Genomic DNA, 19,828 nt, shown 5'->3' on the forward strand with positions numbered 1-19,828 from the left:
TATAGCTAATTTCATCTCTATTTATAACTAGAAATCCATTTGTGTACATATATGTGTATAAATATCCATATACATTGTGTGCTCATATAAACAAAAATACACATGCACACACATCCATATTCTTATCTCTATACTTATACATATCAACTCATACATACTCATATACTGTATATAAAAACAGGCATGTTATATATATATATATATATATTTATGCATATGAAATTCATTTGTCATAATAACCAACCAAATTATAACATTCATTTGGATTGTTACTATGTGGTGCTTTTTCTATACAGACCAGACTCACAGAAGTTATGTATCCCCTAATCCCTTCATCATCTAATTCCTTGACACAGTGGTATTTACCTTTTAAAACTTTCCATAAACATTTGTCCTAGCATATGAACTTTTCCAAATAATCATGGGAAAAATAGAAGTGGTAAATAGAATTTTGAAAGACTTCAAGTTAGTGCCACTTATTGATTGGTCTAAAATAACTAAGGGTATTTAGTTTCCAAAAGAGAAGATCTATGGGGGATAGATGGATGTAAGAAATGAAGGCAATGGAAAACAAAAATTTTGAAAAAATCATAAAACACCGACTATTAATGCAAAAAAATGTGGAAAATAAATTAAAAAGAATTTATTATATTTTAGTGGAAGAGAAACCCAAAAGCCATGTGACCCTACCTAGCAATCTAAAGGTAAAATGTAAAAATATTGTTTATTTGATTTCTGATTTATATATTCAGTCCCTAAACAAATATCTTCTATATGTGAAGATTAAATTAAATCTCCCCTGATTGTGAAAATGAAATTAAGTCTCCTCTGATAATGAAGATTAAATTGTAACCCTTGCTCATTTTTAGATTTAATCACCAAAAGTATAAACACCCTACTTAAAAGTTGAGTATGGAGATCTGCCCATTTTTAAATCTAATCACCCAAAGTGTAAATATCCCACTTAATCATTATGTGGGAGGTCTGTGACCTACATGTGAAATAGTGGGTGACAAATCAGAATCAACTGACTGCCTCCTGGGTAGTCCTAAGGAAGGTTTTAGACTATGATTTGTTCACATAAAAAGTGGAGACATAGGAAGTGACACAAAAGAAAGGGTCTTTAAAAGGGAGTTGCAACTTCCTGAAGGAATTCTACTGACAGTTCTTCATTCCTTGGGGTGGAGGCTAGTAACAAATCTGCTGAATCGACCTGAGAACCTGTTCCTGGTGAGGCTCTCCTAAAATCTTTTCCTTTGGACTGAAATGTGGTGAGTGAAAAATGACACGTAACTGCTGAATTTTTATGAAAAAAAATAGCCTCAGGAGAGACTTACCTCTTGAAAGAGACTTCCCCAGGTCCTCAGCTTTGATGAGGCTTAAGGACTGACTCTCCCTGCCCGGGTTCCTTCAGGGGCCTGGAGTAAATTACTTTGTGTTTAAGCTAGATATCTTACCCTAACCTCTCTTTGATTTTCTTACTTCACTCTTTTCATATTTTGTAAATAAATTATAAATCTCTTTGGAATTAATATAAATTCCTGGTGACCCTATTTTAAATATAATCCAGTCCAACCTTAAAAATAAATAATGCCCCTCCCCTCTCACATATACTATTTATTGTATTCAAAATCTATATAAAAAGTAATTGTTACCATCTCATATCACCATCTACTAGATGACTATCTGCAATCACATCAAGTTGGTAGCAAAAACAAAATTACAATACCACTCTATACATCATGAGATATCTGGGTATCTGCTCATTGTTGCTGCAGTTGTTTACCTTAAAGACTTCTAACTTGAATAGTTACCAAGCATTGTTCCCTGGATTGGTTAATAGTATCCAACTAATTAGAAAGGGTTACTAGTTCTGAGCTTGATTAGCCAGTCTATGAGTGAGTGTAAATTCCTATCTAGCTTGTTAAAATAAGCATTTTTGCTTTTAGAAAGAGTATTGCTATATATTTTCCTATTAATTTAATTTCCATTTCTAAAAAAAAAGACAATAAAACCCTCCCTTCACTATGAATGATTCACATATTTGTATGGAATTGTCTTTTTAGAATGTAAATCTCTTTAGGAAAGAGGATATTTCACTTTGCTTTTCTATTCTTGTTATGTAGCATGTTAAACAAGAACAGATGCTTAATATGTTCTCTGCTGCCCCCCCACTTCCATTCATTCCTCCATTCTTTACACACCAAATTCTACATGTCAGAAACAGAATTTATTCTCTCCTTCATAATATACTGAACTTACTATCTGCTCGTTTTTCTCTTTCAAATTTACCCGTCTATTCAGAGAATCACCATCTTTCTAATCACCTCGGTTTAAAACTTCAGTATCATCCTCAGCCAATCTCTAGCCTTCACTTTTCATAGTTAATTATTTATCAAGTTTTATTAAACCTAGTTTCTATAAGAGAAATGAGCAACTTAAGAAAGAAGAGGGTTTTCACAGGACAGAAAACAATCTAGACTTAAGATATTTTGGTTTTTAGTACTAGGAGCACTGTCACTGACCCTGATAAGAATGTTATTTTCAAATTTGATGTAGAATGTGTGTGCTCACATTTTTAAAAAGAATATTGAGAAAGCAAATTTAAAATTATGGAATTTTATAAACTTACATTACGCCACTCCCTTGGCAAGTCAATTGAGTACATAGTTCCTATATTCTCTCTGGTATCCAGAATACTTAATGAAACATTAAAGAGAATTAATAAATATGACAATTTAAACTAATAAGAGTTTGAGCTTTTGCCACTGTAATTTGATTTCTTCTTCTGCTACTCCATTCACCTTCTTCGGTATATAGAATAAGGATCCATGGTCCTATGAGATAGAGCACCTAATCAGTTTGGTCAGAAAGCTCCCTTCTACTGCTAAAGGTGAAGATAGATTGAGAGTCTATTCTGTGAGGATATGAGATAAAGACATTGTTCTATCTCTTTCATCTCACTAGGCACTGCAGAAAAATAGCCTCACAGAAGAGCATAACCTATCTGGCAAATCTGCTACTGATGAGGCTTTAGGAGATGGAAAAACTTAAATTATGTCAGTGCTTTACTTGATGGTACAGGGTTATTTCCTTACTCTTTTCATCTCTAGTGCTTTGCTACAGTTCATTTTCAGTGGCTGGAGTGATCTAAACTTCCATTCATTAGACCTTTGGTGGTATCTCCATATTTTGAGAGATTTCATTAAATGAGATGCTCTGTCATAACTTAACATGTCTCATTCTAGAATACTACAATATCCTATACTCTTTTGCTCAGGACAGTAGCATTTGTTTGCAATAATGCTTTTGATAAAGAAATTAATTTGGAATATCACTATCACTAGAGATCCAAATCAAATGTATTTATCTTCCATTTAAATAATATTGCTGTGGAACTACCACCTTCCACCTCCAGCAACATTATTTCACTTAAAATCACGAAACCAATTTTAATGAAACCAATTAATTAATTTAGCTACATTGTAAGCTTTCCTTCTTCTCCCTTTCCTTACCCTTCCCTAATCACCTGCCACTCTACAACAGAGATAGCTCTATCCCCAACAAAACTATGATTAAAGGATAGCTATCTTTCTGGACCACAGAATTACAGAATTTCATATTTAAAAGAGACCTCAGAGACCATCAACCTTAAAGTATATATGAACAAAAATTCTTTCTGCAACATTACTGACAAGTGATCATCATTTCATTTGAAATGATTTCATTTGAAACCTTCTGGTGAAAGGGAAACTAGTACTCCTGGCATATTAGTTCTTTCCCATTGGTGGCATCTTTAATTTGGAGTTAATTAGCTACCATATTGCCCAGAAATCTGTTTCTCTGTGATGGCTACATTGTCCCTCTTTTTGGATTTTAGGAAAATTTGAAAATATTTTCATACCTTACCTACATGACAACTTTGACATCCTTGAAAATATTTATCCTACCTCTCTCCCCTTCAACATCTTTTCTTCTCTAAGATAGTCATTACTATTTTTTTTCAAATGATACTTCTATGACATGATCTCTAGATAGGTTCTTTTTTTTCCTTGCTAGACACAACAGAAATTGTTAATGTCTTCACTAAAATGTAGATCCTACAGACAGGTAGGTGGCTCATTGAATAGAGAGTGAAACCTGAAGACAGGAGGGCTTGGGTTCACATTTATCCTTAGATACTTCCTAGCTGTGTGATCCTGAGCAAGTCACAACCCCATATCCCTAGCCTGCACCTCTTTTCTGCTTTGGAATTGATACTTAGTATCTATTCTGAGACATAAGTAAAAAAGTTTAAAAATTTTAAAATAAAAATGAAATATATTACCTAGAACTATGGTACCTTAATTTAAATATGGTATAACTTGGATAATGTTCAGTGAAGATGTAACCTCCCAGTTCTAGACTGTCTGACTTGTTAAATATAGTTTTGATTCATATTATCTTCTATGCTAGCTTCCATTACAGATAGGGGGTTCATTGTTATTATATTCAGCTTTTTATTGAAAAACCTAAAGAGGGAGAGATTAAAGGCAATAAATCCAAACAATACTACTTCTCAGAACAGCCATTTCTCATATGAATGAAGTCCATGGTCACTTCCTTCCATCTTTGAAGATTGTCTTCTCAAATTTTAGTCCCCGTGAATACATCATGGAACTTATATGAATTAGATTCTTGGCACCAAGATGTTGATAACACCAATCAAGTAGGGAACAAATTTGTGAATGAAATCTTTGTCCTACATAGTAAGGACACTCCTTGAGCCATTTTAATTTTTTAAATTAAAAATATTTAATTAACTTAGAATATATTTCCATGGTTACATGACTCGTTTTTTTTTGTTTTGTTTTTTACTTCCCTCCTTACCCCCCTTGCGGAGCTGATGCACAATTCCACTGGGTTTTACGTGTATCATTGATCAAGACCTATTTCCCTATTATTGATTGAAGTCTACATCCTCATTCACATCCCCATTGACCCATGTGATGCCAATTGTTTTTCTTCTGTGTTTCTACTCCCACAGTTCTTCCTCTGAATGTGTATAGCATTCTTTCTCATAAATCTCTCAGAATTGTCCTGGATCATTGAATTGCTTCTAGTAGAGAAGTCCATTACAATCGGTTGTATCACAGTGTATCAGTCTCTGTGTGCAATGTTCTCCTGGTTCTGCTCCTTTCATTCTTTATCAACTCCTGGAGGCCATTTCAGTTCACATGGAATCCCTCCAGTTCATTATTTCTTTGAGCACAATGGTATTCCATCACTAACAGATACCACAATTTGTTTAGCCATCCCACAACCCAAGGGCATCTGCTCATTTTCCAATTTTTGCCACTACAAAGAATGTGGTATAAATATTTTTGTATAAATCTTTTTCCTTATTATCTCTTTGGGGTATAAACCCAGCAGTGGTATGGATGGATCAAAGGGCAGACAGTCTTTTAAAGCCCTTTGGGCATAGTTCCAAATTGCCTTTAAGAATCGTTGGATCAATTCACAATTCCATCAGCAATGTATTAATGTCACAATTATGCCACATCCCCCCCAACATTTATTACTGTCCTTTGCTGTCATGTTAACTAATCTGCTAGGTGAAAGGTGGTACCTCAGTACTGCGGTGTGGGCCAGCCTCCCACAGAGGATGGGATCTTGGAGGTGGGATGGTGTCAGTGGAATGATGGATGGGACACAGTTTCAACCCACAGCACAGGTTTCACAGGATAAACTGCTTTGCCTTAGTTGAGGCCTTTCTTTATTTTATACCCTCATGATCACACATCTACTAGGCACACAGTATCTTTCTCAACATACATATTTCCATGGAACTTAACAACAGACGCAAAGTCTAAGGAGATAGTCAATGAACATTGTTCCTATAGATGAATGGCATAAACAGGGTGATCTAGAGGTTAGTTTTCCCTGACCTAAAAGAATCATTGTTACTTTTGGTCAGTTTTCACAATCAATCACAATTACTTAGGAGATGAATAACAAAACATTTCATAGCTAGGTATGTGGTTAGAAGGTAATTTGAGACAGACCAGATTTGGGGTTTTCCTCAATTTCCAAGTCACATTTTTCTTATGTTTTACTTGGGTGCTTGGAGATGTTTCTCTTGCTATTGTAACATAAGAAACCAGGGAAGTGTGTCTTGTCCACCTGGGTTTGAAGGTGATTGATGTTCTTTGTTTGCCTTGCTTGTATTGGGAGTGAATGTAATTCTGTGGAGAGTGAAAGGAGGGGGGTAATGGGTAGTGATCTTTAGGTTTTAATTCTGTGAATGTAATCTTTTATGGTAATAATCTGGGGGGGATTAAGATGTGATATATGTGTGTTAACCCTATAAGTCTTTGCTCTCATATTATTTCTCCTGTATTGGAGAGGGAACAGTAATCATAACAATTCTATTAGAGAGAGAAGTCACATAGAGGGGGATTCCATGAGTGCCTTATTTTTCCAAAAATTCTCTTTGCAACTCTGGAACTCACCACGTCAGTGACCATGTCAGATAGTGTGAGATTGATGGCTTCCCACAATTCAAAGTTGTTTTGATTTGCATTTCTCTACTTCTAAGACATTTACAACCCTTTTTCATGTGCTTATTGGTAGTTTTTATTTCTTTCTCTGAAAATTGCCTATTCATGTCCCTTGCCCATTTATCAACTGGAGAACAGCTTGACTTTTTGTACAATTGATTTAGCTCCTTATAGATGAGTAATTAGACCTTTGTCAGAGATTTTTTTATGAAGTTTTTTTTTTCCCAATCTGTTGCTTTCCTTCTAATTTTGTTTGAATTGGTTTTGTTTGTACAAAACCTTTTTTAATTTGATGTAATAAAACTTATTAATTTTACATTTTGTAATATTCTCTGTCTCTTGCTTGGTTTTAACATCTTTCCTTTCCCAAAGATCTGACAAGTATGCTAGCCACTTCAATTTCTTATGCTTTATGAAAGTAGTGGTTTTGGGTGACAAATTCCTTGCCTGTGGCTCCCTTGTATTTTATTCACCAAATCCTATCTGTGAGACAACTTTCTACTCTGAGATTACACTCACTCGGGCCTCAATGGGTGGCACTAGCAGAGAGCGCATTGTCTCTGTGAAAGCTCCAAAGCCAGGTATTTGGCAATATGGCTGAAATTTTGGATGTTGCCGTCATCAGTGTTTGGGATACCGAAGCGCAATGCATATTTTGAGATTTTGTGTACAGTCATCACCTGGGGTTACCCATGTTATATAGATGTCATTGTATTTCTCTTTGATATTTTTGATCATATTAATTTTCAAAATGGAGTTTCCTTGGAAAGAGTCCATTACATCTACTTCAACACTGCTGTGGACCAGCAAGTCAAGCCAATATTTCTCTTTTGCATAAGTGCCAATGTCTGTTCCACACAAAAACTGCTTTTGGGTACTTGAAGGCCAGGAAGTATTTCTTATTCTTCTTTTGGTTCATAGAAACAATGGTGACCACTAGAATATCATCCTTGCTCAAAATGGGTAATTTCCCTTTCTTGCTGTTCTCCAGGATTTCATTGACTTCATTTAATATGACCACAGGATAAAGGATGAAGCCCCCACTCATATATCATCATATTTTTTCTTGTTTACACCAGATTTATTTATTTTTATTTAATTGATTAACTTAATGCAGAGTCTAGGTAAGCTTCACTCATACATAAATGAGGAAACTGAGTTCAGGAAAAGGAAGACTTTCTTTTTATCCGAAAAGGACACAAAGTGGCATTCACTCAAGTCTAGAATTTTTTTTCTTTTGGCTCTCATTCAGTACTCTGCATAATATGCTATTAGATTAGGCCACCTGGAAAAAAAATCTTTCCTGGGCAAGGGAAAGATTGGTAGGTAGTTGTTGAGGATGATGATGAGGTTGTTGATGATTATGTTCTTGTTGATGATGATGCTGCTGCTGCTGATGATGTTGATGAGGATGCTCTGGATGTTGAGGTTGATGAGGATGTTGTGGATGTTGATGATGATGATGTTGTTGATGATGATGATGACTGAATTTGGATTTGGAGGTTTTCTTTCCTTTTGAACCTTTCTGGTCCTTCCCATTGTAATGATTAAAATTTTCTTGGAGATTGTCTCCAACCTCTTTCACCCTTCCATTATCTTCCTTCCCTTTCCCCCATGTGTTTTTTTTGTAAAATGTAAAATTTTATTTTGTTTTATTCCTTTTCCCATTTCTCTTAGTATTATCTTATTGTTTTACCCCTAGTTTATATATTAATGCTTTTTGACATTTCATCCTATACAGTGCTTCAGTTTTCCCTCTAAGTATACTTCTTCTAGCCTCCCTGATGATAATAACACTTTTTAAGAGTTACCAATATCGTCTTTTCTTATACAAATACAAATAATTTGAACTTATTGGGTCCCTTAAAAAGTTGTTTGTTTTTCCTTTTCTTAATTGCCTTTTGGTGATTTTCTTGAGTTCTGTGTTTCGGCATCAAATTTAAGTCAGGTTTTTTCTTTAGGAATGCTTAGAAGTATTCTATTTTATTAAATGACCATACTTTCCACTATAAAAATATACTCAGTTTTGCTGGGTAGTTGATTCTTGATTGTAGATCCAGTTTGCTCACTTTCCCAGAGTATCATATTCCATGCCTTCCAGTCCTTCAGTGTGGATGTAGCCATGTAACCCTAATCCTTAATGGGTAGCTTTAAGAGAGCTCTTTCTCACATGATATTATATACTGTCACAGATCTTCCATTCTTTATTTTATTATAGTTGGTTTTGAATCCAACTGAATCTACATTTATTCTTATTCAATTTCATCTTTTATTTACTTATTTATTTTTAAGATTCTGTTCATCATTTATGCTCATTGAAATAGCCTTGATTGCTGATTCTACTATCCAACATATAAGTGATGTCTTCAACTTTGTGTCTTCTGCAAGTTAAATAAGGATGCTATATATTGCCTCTAGGATAAAATTAAAACTCCTTTTTGATATTTAGATTGCTTCTCAGTTTAGATTCAACCTATTTTTTTTGGACTGATCTCATGATATTTCTTCACACCCAATCGATAATACAGTTTGGTTCAGCTGCTTGCTATTCTATAAACAATGCCATATCCCCATCTTCAACTCCAACTTTTGGAATCTTTAGAGTCCTTCAAAGAGATTTCTGAGTCCACCCTGTGCTAAAGTATATAGTAAAGCAACCTGAAAATTGAAAAATATTGAACATTGTCTCAGCTAAAGAGAAAAATAGAGGAAGGGATTTCTGAATCAAAACAGACTATAGCTATTGTGAAAATTATTGCAAAACAAACAAATAGTGTGGGAGGGCAAAAAGAGTGAGACTAGATCTTGTGATTGTACATTTAGGTAAAATAAGGGAAAGAGAGGAGGCTGATTATGAAAATATCAATCTAAGAAATAAGAAGTAAGGGTTAGTTGTTTTGTTGTTTGTTTATTTCTTTTGGTTGCTTTTAATGTCTTATTCTAAGGAAAAACATTTTAACAGGTTTTGACGGAAAGAACATAAAAGAAATATAACCATAAATATGAGGGATAATGTTAAAATGGTGGCAGAAGGCTTTAAAATGAATATCCATTTTTAATTATAATAAGTTTGGTTAAAACATATTCAGAAAGAGATCCAAAGAGGTATTAGAGTAGATTTTTCTCATACTGTGAGTCAGTCACAGAAAATTATTCATAAGAATAGTCAATTAAATAGAAAAAATCTGTATGGACAATGAAGATATACACAGGAAATACATGGCTATATTTTACATAAAAATTTTATAGATGATGAAAAAAATGAGGTAGGGGATCCAGACCAATTTCATTTAATTAATATGGAGAAATATGAGTGAGTACCTTCCTATTGCTGTGCAGATGACCAGCAGTTCTGATACCATCTTAAAGTTATCTAAAGTAATATGAAATTAAGTAATGTATTCTGGGTCACAATATATTGCTGATAATAAAGTCTTCTCTATAATCATTATTTCCTATTGCTTCAATATCAACACTATTTATACTACATAGTACAATAGAGGCAATGAGATTTATAGAAAAAGGTACTAAAGATAGTAAAGGGAAAAATATTGCTATCATTGACATGTCTCATTCAAATTTAGAGATATCAAATAAAATATTAATTTTTATAAGGAATAACAAAATATTAGAAAAATTAGATATGAAAGAGCCTTGACAACTATTGAATATGAATTTTAAATATTGTTTTTCAGTTTTATATGACACCCCAACCATGAATGATGCTAAATAATGATGGTATTAGAAATTGGATTAGAAGATTGAAAAAGTCAATGAGAACACAAAAATTAGAAAGAATGAATGCAAATGTTTCCCCCACCCCGGGTGTTTAGCTATAAATTGCAGAAAACATATTGAATGATATCTTGAAAAGAATGTATTTTTTAAAAAAACACATGAGGATGCAGAAGGGAGGAGCTAGGTGACTCGATGGATTTAGAGCCAGGTCTAGAGATGAGAAGATCTAGATACAAGTATGATCTCAGACACTTACACTTCCTAGCTGTGTGTCCTTGGGCAAGTAACTTAACCTTCATTGCCTACCCCTTACCTTTCTTCTGTTTTGAAACCAACATACAGTATCAATTCTAAAGCAGAAAGTAAGAATTTTTTTAAATACATCAAGGAAACCCAGTCATATTTGTAGGCAGTAGAGATTGAATCAATATTAAATGAAAAGATTGAAGATGATTGTCAGAGAGAAAGTAAAAGAGGATGATTGCCAGAGCAATATTTTCCAGGAGAAAAAAGGCCACAATGCTCCATTGAAAATGGAAGAAAGTAAGGTCAAAATGGAATGTCTTCTTGATAAAGGTTATGCAGGTAGTAAAGACATAGACTAAATTCAGACTCGGGTATTTTTTAGCTTTTATTTCAATAATCTTTCCATTATATCATACTGAATTGGTGAAAAGATACAGAATCTAAGGACTTAGATAGAAACAGAGATAGAAGAAGAAATGTGGCAGTGGAAAGAAGTAATGAATGATTAGAACACCTTCTATAATGCTAGATCATCTTCATACAACAGCAATGGAAATATTTCAAGACTGAATTTTTATTCATGTTTTCTCCTGGCTGGTCAGTATTATCAATTTAAATTTCCCAAGCCATCCAAACAATCTGTTGTAAAAGAAATTTCAAGGATATGATCTTAGTAGATATTCTCTAAATCCCTGATGAATTGATAACCCTTGGCTAAAATTTCAAATTTTATGGAACTCTTTCCTCATTGGTGAACATTGATTGCTCAGTGCTTATATGCCTCAGTGAGGGTTGGCTGCAGAGTTGGTTACAGTGGGAGGGAAACTTCCAGATAGATGTGCAATGCTAAATATATAAACAATTACAGAAGGAACAGAAAAACTGAGAAAAGTTGACATACCTGGCAATATTCATCATATTCATTTCCTAAGACTGCTGTATTAGAAATTTCAGGATATTTTGCACTTGGGTCAAATACAGGACTTACCCTCTGCATAGTTTTAAAGTATGCTTGTGCTACTTCAACATCATGTATTGTCTTTCTCATATGTGTATTTTCTTGGAGTTGTTCTACTATTTGACTAGGATAAATGGCATTTGGTGGGATGGGTGTCAAGCTTTGGACAGAAAACTTGGGTTTTCTCATTTCCACATTAAATGAAAAGAAGTTAGAAGTTCAGATTGAATTTTGAAATTATATTCCCTTAATTAAAAATATTTAAGGAAGCAAATAGATATAAATCTAGCACCTCTCTCCTCTGAGGAAAGTAGATTGGTCAATATCTGACTCCAAACTCTTGCTTCTTTCTTGATGGGAATAAAAATTTCCCTTGTGATTTTTGTTTGTTTGCTTATTGATATGGTCAATTATGTGAATGGTTTTATAATATTAAACCATCCTTACATTCCTGGTATAAATCCCACTTGATCATAATGAATAACTTGTGATAACTTGCTGGAGTCTTTTTGCTAGTATTCTATTTAAAATTTTTGCATCTATATTCATTAAGTAGATTGGTCTGTAGTTTTCTTTCTCTGTTTTGGCTTTGGAATCAGTACCATATTTGTGTCATAAAAGGAATTTGATAGAACTCTTTCTTTGCAAATTATGTCAAATAGTTTGTATGGTATTGGGATTAGGTGTTTTCTGAATGTTTGATAGAATTCAATTGTGAATTCATGAGACCCTTGAAATTTTTTTCTTAGGGACTTTTTTGATGGCTTTTTCAATTTCTTTTTCTGATATGGGATTATTTAAGCCTTCTATTTCTTCTTCAGTTAATCTATGCAATTTGTATTTTTGTAAATATTTATTTATATCACCTAGATTGCCATATCCATTCTCATATAATTGGGAAAAATAGTTTTTAATGATTGCCTTAATTTCCTCATCATTAGAGGTGAGGTGTCCTTTTATATCTTTAATGCTGCTAATTTGGTTTTCTTCTTTCCATTCTTTATTAAACGAAACAGTACTTTGTCTATTTTATTTGTTTTGTAAAAATACCAGCTTCTAGTCTTATTTATTAAATCAATGGTTCTTTCACTTTTGATTTTATTAATTTCTCCCTCAATTTTTAGGATCTTTAATTTAGTTTTTAACTGGGGATTTTTTATTTGTTCCATTTCAAGTGTTTTGATTTGCGTACTCAATCCCTTGATCTTTGCCCCCTCTAATTTGTTAATATATGAACTCAAGGATATAAATTACCCACTGAATACTGTTTTGACTGCAGCCCATAGATTTTAAAAAGTTGTCTCATCATTGTAATTTTCTTCAATTAAATTATTAATTGTTTCTATGATTTCTTCTTTAACTAACCGGATTTGGAGGATCATATGAATTAATTTCCAATTAATTTTTATTTGGCTCTCCATGTACCCTTAATAATTATTTTTATTGCATTGTGATCTGAAAAGGTTGCATTTATTATTTCTGCTTTTTTGTACTTGTCCACCATGTTTTTATGCCCCAGTACATGGTCAAACAATCTTTGTGAATGTACCATGTGCTGATGAAAAGAAGGTGTATTCCTTTATGTTCCTACTTAGTTTTCTCCATATATCTATTAACTCTAATTTTTAAAATCACATAACTATCTCAATAGACACAGAAAAAGCCTTTGACAAAATACAACACCCATTCCTAAAGAAAACACTAGAATGTATAGGAATAGAAGGGCCTTTCCTAAGAATAATAAGCATTATATAGCTAAAACCATCAGCAAGCATCATCTGCAATGGGGATAAATTAAAAGCATACCCAATAAGATCAGGAGTGAAACAAGGATGCCCATTATCACCTCTATTATTTAACATTGTACTAGAAACACTAGCAGCAGTAATTAGTGAAGAAAAATAAATTGAAGGTATTAAAATAAGCAATGATGAGACTAAGCTATCATTTTTGCAGATGATATGATGGTCTACTTAAAAAATCCTAGAGAATATACCAAAAAGCTAGTAGAAATAATCAAGAACTTTAGCAATGTTGCAGGTTAAAGATAAACCCACATAATTCATCAGCATTTCTATATATTTCCAACACATCTCAGCAGCAAGAGTTAGAAAGAGAAATTTCATTTAAAATTACTCCAGACAATATAAAATATTTAGGAATCTATCTTCCAAGACAAATATAAGAACTGTTTGAAAACAACTACAAAACACTATCCATACAATTAAAACTAGTTCTAAATATTTGGAAAAATATTAATTGATCATGGGTAGGAAGAGCTAACATAATAAAAATGACAATCCTACCCAAACTAATTTACTTAATTAGTGCCATACCCATTAAACTACCAAGAAACATTTTTGCTGAATTAGAAAAAAAAACTATAACAAACTTCATTTGGAAGAACAAAAGATCAAAGATATTCAGGGAAATAATGGAAAAAAAAATGTGAAGGAAAGTGGCCTTGCAGTCCGAGATCTCAAACTATACTATAAAGCAGTTGTCATCAAAACAATATGGTACAAGCTAAGAGAAAGAAAGGAGGGTCAGTGGAATAGACTTGGGGTGAGTGATCTCAGCATTACAGTCTATGATAAACCCAACATTTCTAGCTTTTGAGACAAAAATCCACTATTTGACAAAAGCTGCTGGGAAAATTGGAAGACAGTATGGGAGAGATTAGGTTTAGATCAATATCTCACACCTTACACCAAGATAAACTCAGAATGGGTAAATGACTTGAATATAAAGAAGGACATTATAAGTAAATTAGGTGAACACAGAATAGTATACTTGTCATATCTTTGGGAAAGGAATGGTTTTAAGACCAAACAAGAGTTAGAAAAAAAATGTAAAATAAATAATTTTGGTCACATTAAATTAAAATGTTTTATATAAACAAAACCAATTCAACTAAAATTAAAAGGGATGCAACAAATTGGGGAAATTTTTCATAACAAAAACCTCTAACAATGGTCTAATTACTCCAATTTATAAAGAGTTAAATAAATTGAACAAAAAAATGAAGTTATTCCCCAACTGATAAATGGGCCAGGGACATGAATAGACAATTTTCAGATAAAGAAATGAAAACTATTAAAAGGCACATGAAAAAGAGTTCTAAATCTCTTATAATCAGAGAAATGCAAATCAAAACAACTCTGAGGTACCACCTCACACCTAGCAGATTGGCTAACATGACAGGAAATGAAAATAATGAATGTTGGAGAGGATGTGGCAACATTGGGACATTAATGCATGTGATAGAGGCTGGCACTAGAGAAAACGTGCCAGACTGAAGAGTATATGAAATTGATCACCTTGATGGGGGAGGGGCCCCAGGAATGAATTTCTGGAGGAGAGAAGATTCTGGCTGGGAGAGTAGTGAGGGTCTCTCCGTCTTGAGACATCGAAGAGAGAAGGTAGATAAAGACTTTCTCCTGAAGGTTACCCACTTTTCCTGCTTCTGACTGGAAATCTTTCCCCCCACACTTCCCAATTGAAGGGACTTTCTGAAGAGAAACCTCAGCTCCTATTGACCAGGGGTGAGTCAACCTGATTTTTTCTCAGGGGGCATAGGCTGCCAAGGCCTGAGACCCCCCCCCCCCACAAAATTGAGGAGGGATAAAAAGGGTTTAAATAGAAACAGGGACCCCCTTTTCCCACTTTCCTTTTCCTATTCTTTCCTGCAATTATTCCTTTTGTAGTATCTGATTGATTTAACATTAAAAGTTATCTGTTCCCCAAGCTGAGTATGAGTGAATGGACCTAGGGGAAACCTTTGGGACTGGAGTAGTGGAGGGGAGACAAGAGGGACAAGAGTAAATTGGGGAGAGCAGCATTAGGTAAGGAGGGAAGGCAAAAGGGGGAAAAATCTTCAAACCCCCTCTCTTCTCTCTGAGCCAACCCATTACATCTTCTGTCTCCCATGAACTCCACTTTGTGAGAAGTGGGTCTTTCCCCATCTCCATATCTCAGGGTCCAAGCCTCCCCTCGGGGTCCATCCCTTCCTTCTCTTTCTTTTTTATTTTTTAAAACATGCATTGCTGGTGGAGTTGTGAATTGATCCAACCATTCTGGAAGGCAATTTGGAAGAATGTCCAAAGAGCTTTAAAAGACGCCTGCCCCTTGATCCAGCCATACCACTGCTGTATTTGTACCCCAAAGAGATAAATGGGGAAAAAAAGAATTGTACAAAAATATTTATAGCCTCACTCTTTGTGGTAGCAAAAAATTGGAAAATGAGGGGATGCCCTTCAAATGGGAAATGGCTGAACAAATTGTAGTATCTATTGGTGATGGAATACTATTCTATTCAAAGGTATATTGGACCGGAGGAATTCCATGTCAAATGGAATGACATCCAGGAATTGATGCAGAGTAAAAGAAGCAGAACCAGGAGAACATTATACACAGAGACTGATACACTGTGGTACAATCGAATTTAATGGACTTCTCTACAAGTAGCAATGCAATGATCCAGGACAATTCTGAATGACTTAAGAGAAAGAACGCTAACCCCATTAAGAGTAAGCTCTGTGGGAGTAGAAACATAGAAGAAAAGCAACTGCTTGATCACATGGGTCAATGGGGGTATGATTGGGGTTATAAACCCTAAATAATCACCCTAGTGCAAATATCAATAATATGGAAGTAGGTCTTGAACAATGACACGTCTAAAACCCAGTGGAATTGTGCATCGGCTATAGAAGGGGGATGGAAGTAGGGGAGGAAAAAAAAACATGATTTTTGTAATCCTGGAAAAATACTCTAAATTTATCAATTAAGTAAATTTTATAAAAAATTATAAAATAAACATTTCCCTTGGAGCAATGTGGGGAAAGGAGATGGTATAGACATATTGCCTATCTGCAAACAACATTAAAAAGTCAATGCTACAAATGAATTAATACATAAAAAAGAGGAAATCAGAAAAAATGAAAAATTCCTGACAAATTTCATCAATATCCAAAAGATGGAAAAAGCAATGTTTTCTCCTGGAAATTATCTTATGAAAAAAAAAACCCAACATTTTTACTTATCTACTCTAATAACAATCATAGCAATCTAAAGAGCTTGAACATTTGGCAGTCTGATAACTGATTTCTCTAGAAAAATATAAGTTCATTCAAGACCGGAATTATTTTGTTTTTGTTTTGTTTTTAATCTTTAGCCATAGCATAGTACCTTCCTCATAAAAGGCACTCAATTAATTTTTATTAAATTGAAGATAATGGGAATGAGTATAATTGATGTAATGATTGATTATCTAAAGATTAAATTGAACAATGTGAGATCAATCACATGTACCAAAATATTGGACTTTATCACAAAAGCTTTTGTGTTATTATACTGTAGATACAATTGTACAAAGTTTCACAATCCAAAGGTGGGGGGGAAATATTTGATCTATGTTGTTCAAATTATATAAATTAAAAAATAATAATGACTTCCTAGAGAAAAATTCATTCATATATTATTCAATTTGGAACCAATGTATGTATGCCTTAGTCTATTCAGAAAATTTGGGATCAAATCCTCAGGAATACTAACATTTTATCTTTGCAAGGTCATGACTAATATATTTTTCTTCATCTTTTTTACAATTGAGCTGTTGGGCTTTGGAATCACAGATGTTTCTTTGCACAATACCAAGATTTCTTTTTAGAAAAAAAAAATTAAGTGATGTTGATATAGTAAAAATATCCCAAGTTCCAAAGCAAGGGTCTCAAAGCACAGAGTGAGTATAAGGTCAAAGTTCAGGGAACAATATGGATTGGATTATATGTTTTCTTAACTTGCTGCAGGCTTTAAATGACTTTCTAAATAATTTACTCCTGCAATTCATATTTAAGCAACAGGCCTGAGATTTGTGAGTTTTTTTCTCATGAACACAAACCTGTTAGCAATGCTTTTACTAATGAATGTTGATTTTTTTAGCTTTAATAAACATAGGTGTGTTTAAATCATAAAGCTCTAATAATATTTTCACTGAGTGTTATTAAGAATTTTAAATGACTAATTACTACTAGTATGCAAATTTAGTGAAACTCAATTAAATAGATATCAGACCTATGGATCAGCTAGCTAAACAAATTCTTTCTATCAGCCATAGACATCCTAGGTATGTAGGGAAAGCTGTTTAAACAAATAGATGATAAAAGATTAAATGTATCTAATGAGGTATTCCCATAAGTTATGAGTGCTGGAATCCAATGATTGCATTTGCCTTATAAATGTGCTAATACTTTGTTTCAATTTTTCAAAGGATTAAAATAATATTATCCAAAATAAATATTATCCCCAATTGATAGGAGGCTTTGTTTTAAGGGAATGGAATAACATAATGTGTTTGGAAAAATACTCTTTGGAGCCATAAGATCTGGGCTCAAAACCTAGTTCTGTTATTTGCTATCTAGGTCACTTTGGGGTGCTTCAAATCGCTGAGCTTTAATTTCCTTTTTAAAAATCATTTATATCACTTTTTTTAACTTTTACATTCTATCTTGGAATTGATACTAAATATTGGTTCCAAGGCAGTAGAGTGTTAAGGGCTGGGCAATTAGAGTTAAGTGACTTTCCCATGGTCACATAGCTAGGAAATGCCTGAGATCAGAATTTTGAGGTTTCTTCCCATAAGACTCAAGGGACTAATGAATGGCCAAGTCACTACACTTATAGATATGAATGACTGCCACATGGAAGAGATTTTGGATTTATTCTGTCAATTCCCAGAAGACAGAACCAGGAACAGAGGATACAAATTGGTGGGGGGGAGGGCAAAATTCAACTTGATTTAAGGAGAAACTTAATCAAAGTAGAATGAATTGCTTTGAGAGGGTCTGTGGCTGACACTGGAAGTCTAAAAAGGGAAGCTTATAACATTCATTCATTCATATTGGGTAGTGTAAAGATGCTTAACAGTAGCTTGTAGAAGCAACTCAAATTAGGTGGCTATGCAATCACCGTTTTCAACTGAGATTCTATTAATTTGTAATTCTTTTATGCCATTATCATTATTAGCCCATTGAATGGCTAGATTATACCTTATATTAATGGAAGCAGTATGGCCTAATGAAACCTAGGATGGTTTTAGAGTCAGAGGATCTTAGTCTAAAACCACATTCTGCTTCCCTCATCCCTTGGGCAAGTTATCAAATCTTTCTAGCCTTCAATTTCTTCATCTTTATCATGAAACTACTGAAATGAGTTATTTATAAGATTCTGAGGTTGCAGTTCTAAATCTATGTTCTTAAGGTAGCCAATTTTTAAAGAGTTCTTCTTTATATTACAATGAAGCTGAGATTTTTACAATTTATGTGTGTGTGTATGTGTGTGTGTGTGTGTGTGTGTGTGAGAGAGAGAGAGAGAGAGAGAGAGAAAGAGAGAGACCAAAGAAACTTTCCTATGCCCCAAAGGACAAAATGAATGAAAATAGAATTACATATATATATATTTATATTTATATAGATAGATATAATGAAAGGACAACATCCAATAAAGTTTTTATAAAATCTCAGCTATCAAAGATATTTAACTAGGCAGATTTCATTGATGTGCTCTAAGGTTTTGTCAACTAAAGCTTCTCCCTTTCACACTCCCCCTTTAATTGATTATCCATTCCGTCTTCTTTTCTCAAAGGCACTCAGCAGGAGCCACTGTCTACAGACAGAAAACAGGATCTTGCTGTAGGCATGGGTATAAAACAAAAAGACACTGATTAAAGGGGGGTAAGAAAGCAGACCGCTGTGACCATTTGATCTTAAAATTATTGATCTTGTCTATCAGTTACCGACACAGAGTGCCCATTTAAATTGGTAATAACTATTAATGTTACCACCATAATGCTAAGCATTTTTAAAGTCCAAGAAATCCATAGGATAATGTGATTTGATGTTAATTTTACAATGAGGAACTACAGTAGCTAAGCCAGTAAACATTTCACTTTATGGAAGCCAGACTTCCAGAGAGGCCTCCTCACTCTTCCTTGGTGGATCTCAAGGTAGCAGATACTAGTGAGTAATGACACTAACATCCACATTTCCTAAAGAGAAAAGATGGAAGAGAGTATCAACAGGTCGATAGAATTAGATGTTGGACATGGAAATTGATCTAAACCCCTCCAGGTCAGGGACTATTTCATTTGTGCATGTTTCCCTGGTACATGCTAAAGTGGATTGATTGATTAGCTTATTTAAAAGATAACTGGCATATTAAAACATAAAATAATCCCAGTGTAAGAGTAGGGGAAGGACTGAGCAAATTTGTTCTCAAAACGATCCTGCCTTCAGTCACCTCAATCTTGATTATGTACTTTCTCAGCATAGATGGCTGATACATGAAGATT

General features: G+C 33.9%; 1 long non-coding RNA gene across 1 annotated transcript in view; it reads right to left on the bottom strand.

The window, feature by feature from the left end:
- Positions 1-19,828, bottom strand: part of LOC103102853 (uncharacterized) — a 97,475-nt gene that overhangs the window by 12,619 nt on the left and 65,028 nt on the right. The window lies entirely within an intron of this gene.

This window comes from Monodelphis domestica, chromosome 2 (assembly GCF_027887165.1).
Source record: "Monodelphis domestica isolate mMonDom1 chromosome 2, mMonDom1.pri, whole genome shotgun sequence".
NCBI lineage: Eukaryota > Metazoa > Chordata > Mammalia > Didelphimorphia > Didelphidae > Monodelphis > Monodelphis domestica.